We start from the raw sequence: 4675 nt of genomic DNA, 5'->3' as shown, positions 1-4675 counted from the left end.
CCCCCCCCCTCACAGCAGATAAACCATTTGAATCGCTGCTCTACCGGGTGTATGAAAAAACGTCATTTCTTACTTCGTTACTCGGGGTTCCGGACGTGATCTGTTAATTGTTAGCAGTTAGTCAATTTGAGCAGGTGTTCTTGGATAAACAAACGAGGGAGAGGTCAGCTTACAATTTACATAGTGGGATGTGTATGGTCAGTTGTACCTGCTGATGGACAAGTTGATTTGGAGAATTTTGCAGAGTCGGGAATGTTGGTGAAATCGGCACCACCAACACTCCCGAGACTACCAAAATGTCTTTCCCAGGGTAATTAATTTACGCTATTTTTAACCCGACTCTGTCAGATTTGAATCAGCAATTTACAAATGCAGCGGAATAAATGAAAGAGAGAGGTTGAAAACAAAAATTCTGACGAACTCACTTACATATTAATAATTTTTAATAAAAAATTTTGTTGATTTATCAGTATATAGGTAGTATGCTAAAAATTTTGAAATAATACTAATAGGATTAGTTACTAGCAAAGTTTGCTACGTATACGTAAAGATTTAATCTTTTTTTTTTCCTCTCCTCTTTCTTAGTTAGAAAGAGAAGAAAAACCGGAAACTTTGTTTGTGAAATTGGAATTTGGTACAACTTTCCTACTTAATTCACAGTTGAAGCAGGGGAAAAGGTAGGTGTTGACTACTTACTGACTTACACCTCCACAAATTTTTTCTAGAGAGATGATCCTAACCCCGAATAAGCTCCGTAAAAAAATACACCCGGCAAACCTATCACAAGTGTACCGGCTACAGTACCTACCAACCGCAAGGGAACCCTTCCAGTGGTATTTGTCATCTGCCACCACGCCTCCTTCCCGTTCCTTCTCTTTATAGCTGTTAACCGGCCGCGACTCCAGACATGAACGGTCACAAATAATTGGGATCTCGATCTTTTCCAGACAATTTTGTCTAAATTCTAATTAAAGAAATAGTTGGAAGAAGGAACGGCAAGTACGAAAATCAGCAATAGTCCCCGATAAAGGCTTGTACGATTCGGCTCCACGCTCTGCTTATTTGGATTTGGTTGTGTCGTATATTCAGGGCTCGCCAAAAACTATCTCTGAATGAATTGCGTAGCTGATATAGACCCTGGGGAGAAAACCGTAGGTACAGCTAATCCATGGACAGCCAACCATCTAACAGTGAAAATTGGATAAGTTTTATCTAAAGCCGTTGGTTTCTCCTAAAAGGATTTTGTGAATGCATCAACTTGTTCTAGCGAGTCGAAGCGACCAGTTATTAGAGGAACTTCTTGTCGGCTCTCCGAAAAATATTCGTTTGGCCGGGGGCTTCCAGAAACGTCGTAAGCTAAACCTGTACTTACAGACAGCCAGCCTGCGATAAACGGGGAGGGTATAGTAATGCTGTGAATGACCCAGTATCGAATACTAGTGATGATGTCGGCGAAGGGGCGCTCTCCTGTATTCCCAGACATGTTTAACTCCGTATCTATCTATCTTGTAATATCAAAAAGACTTCGGTTGTTTCCCGAATGGAGGAAAGGAGGTCAAAGGGGTCGAGGGAAGAGATGCGAGATGCACCGGCAAAAACAAAACCCTTTGAGGGAACGGGAACTCCTATAAATTAGGTTGTCACTATTATACCCGAGGTATACTCAAAATATGCTGGGTCAGTATAGCTATTTCACGTACAATGCGGCAAGGTTACCCGTTACAAGATCAACATCTGATCTAATACTGGTAAAATCTTCGTTTTTACCTATCGTCGTTCATCTAACACGTAAACAATACGGATGGGACTATAGGGCCCGGCTTCCAAGCGATGCAGTAAACCTGTAAACATTAGCAGCAATCTTTCCTGATTGTACTGCCCCGTAAGGTCCCCTGCCCGCGCATAATCGGGCAAGCAAGGCATTACCTTTTTCTACGCACATTGGACCCACAATTAAAAAATTTGAGGAATAGTCCAAAGAAATGGCGAAGACTGATTCCTCAACTACGTAGCTATCGGCCTCGTGGAGGATGAATTCGAAGTATGATTTCCCCGAATCTGCAAAATTGAAAAATTTTAATCTCCCAGACATACACTTGATTAGATATAACGTACCATATTTAAGATTTAAGTAAACAACTTTGATTTGGGGACTCGGGATGATAAACTACCCAAGAAAGTTATATACTAACCCATCTGCTAGACAATCTTGTATTCAGATATATGTTCACTTCACTAAGCTACTTTGCTTTTCTGATGCTCGCATTAACTTTTACCCTAGCTCTATTTGTTGGATTGAACAAAATTCAGATTCTGCAACTCATTACATCATTACTACTTCTCGAAGATAAGAGGAGATCAAAACTAGAAAGGGTCTTTAACACATATCGATTACTAATCCGTCGCACCTACCAACAATCAATTACTAGTTAATGTGTAAGGTATTTTGGTAAGTATTTGTTTGTATCAAATGTTTACAAATTGAAATGGTTGAAGCATTACTCTCTGGAATTGTGTTAGGTTCGATTCCAATAACCCTAGCTGGATTATTTGTAACTGCATACCTTCAATACCGACGGGGCGATCAATTAGATATTCGATGAATATCTAGTTAGATATCGTCCTAAACAAAAGGGATATTTTGGGATTGGGAAGGTAAATGAATTAAAAATATATATGGCGAAAGCCCCCCCCCCCCTCCCACCACTATTCCTTTCGAGTATTTTCTGTCCGTATTTCAAAAACAATTAGCAGATGTGGAAGATCGCTTCTACAACGATAATCTTTAGTTCTACGTCCACTTCAATTTTGGGGCGTATCGCTTAAGCAATCCCTAGCAGTAGGCACGCCCTGCAGGATTCGAACCTACGACATCGGGTTTTGGAGACCCGCGTTCTACCGTACTGAACTAAAGGCGCCTCTTTCTGGAAGGGGTTACTTTGACCTATGAAGGAAGTGGGAGTTGCAGCATCTTTCCTCCCCAGCGTGAAGGGAAGAAAAAAGTGTTGACTTCCCTTTTTTTTTTTGTAGGGAGAAAGGAGGTAGAGATCAAGTAAGTGGGGCAACAACTGTCACCCCTGCCAGTTGTTCCACGTATAGGAGATAGGGATGACGGGATTTGAACCTGCGACATTTTGTACCCAAAACAAACACGCTACCGAGCTGCGTTACATCCCTTTTGGTTGTACTTGATACCATCAACCCCTTGCTTGTTATTCGATCCAATTGATTATAATCTTTTCCCACGAATACTGGCTACCGTCGAAGTAGGAATGCATTTTTTGGGAAGCTGCTAATCCCTGCCCTCTCTTTATTTTAATTCCCACTTTTCATTCTCTACACCACTTCTCGACTTAGTATTCTGGAGTCGGGTACTGGAAAAAACTTTATTCTTCTTTCAAGTAAATGTGAGAATTTGATTTAGATATAGTTAGATTTTAAGTAGTATAAAGCTGGTGAGGATAAAGGCAAGTAGGTAGGGAAATAAAAAATTGATAAGAAGGAGGATTCCAATGCAACATGTAAAAATATATCTTTCCACAGCCCCTGTTGTAGCTACAATATGGTTTGGCTTACTGGCTGGTTTATTAATAGAAACAAATCGATTCTTTCCGGATGCTTTATTATTTCCATTTCCCTAACTTATTGTTATTAACTAAACCAAAGGAGCCGTGTAGGAACCATACGAAGTGAGAACTCTATGGTTCGTCATACACGTAATAATGACTCAATTTAGTGATGGGAGTGTTTAATCTATTTACTTCATAGGTCGAAACTTCGTAAGTAGTTCGTTTCTATTGCTATGGATCTACATGCGACCCTCACCCCCTCTTTTTGGGGAAACTAATTAAATTAGAGTACATCTGATTCCATGGCCAATACTAAAGATGCAAGGGTAACTATTGCTTTGGAATGTACAAGTTGTATTCAGAGAAAAACCAGTGGAAAATCCGCGGGTCTTTGCCGATACACTACACGTAAAAATCGTCGTAACACACCCGCTCGGCTGGAGTCAGAGAAGTATTGCTTCCATTGTCACAAGCATACCTTGCACAAAGAGTCGAAGAAGTAAAAAAAAAAAAAAAAAATTGCAATTGGTTCGGAGGGAATTGATATCCAACATAAGTAAATATCGGTAGTTACAAAGAAATATCATGAATAAATCTAGACACTCTTCCCGTAGGCGTTCTCCGTCCATTCGTTCTGATGAAACTATTGATTACAAGAATACGAGTCTACTTCGTCGATTCGTGAGTGAGCAAGGCAAAATATTATCAAGACGAATGAATAGATTGACCTCGAAGCAGCAACGTTTGATAGCTACGGCAATAAAAAGAGCCCGCATCTTGGCCTTGCTGCCCTTTTCAAATAACGAAAGTTAGATTATTAAATAGAATAAATTAATCTCTAGCAGATTCTTTAACTTATCAAATGAGCACATTTACCGCGAAACAATGGTAGAATTAGTTTTTTGATTTTGTTGAGTCTATCGATCGATATCTTGAGGTAGGTCCCCAAGTCCCCCCCCCCCCCTTTTTTTTTTACTACGAGAAATACGTAACTCAATTGGAAATTTAATCTATTCCTTCGTCTGTCTAATACTTAGCCTTGCTCACATTTCGAATCGCCGATGTTTCACACTTTATTCTTGTAATCAATAGGATCATAGAAAAAC

At 40.0% G+C, this 4675-nt stretch overlaps 1 pseudogene; it reads right to left on the bottom strand.

The window, feature by feature from the left end:
- Positions 1–842: 842 nt before the first annotated feature.
- Positions 843–3441, bottom strand: LOC147417197 (uncharacterized; annotated as a pseudogene).
- Positions 3442–4675: the final 1234 nt, after the last annotated feature.

This window comes from Adiantum capillus-veneris, unplaced genomic scaffold (genome assembly GCF_014529385.1).
Source record: "Adiantum capillus-veneris isolate H3 unplaced genomic scaffold, ASM1452938v2 Hic_scaffold_325, whole genome shotgun sequence".
NCBI classification, from domain to species: domain Eukaryota; kingdom Viridiplantae; phylum Streptophyta; class Polypodiopsida; order Polypodiales; family Pteridaceae; genus Adiantum; species Adiantum capillus-veneris.
Note: the sequence above shows the minus strand (reverse complement) of the source record. Positions and strands in the feature narration are given on the sequence as shown.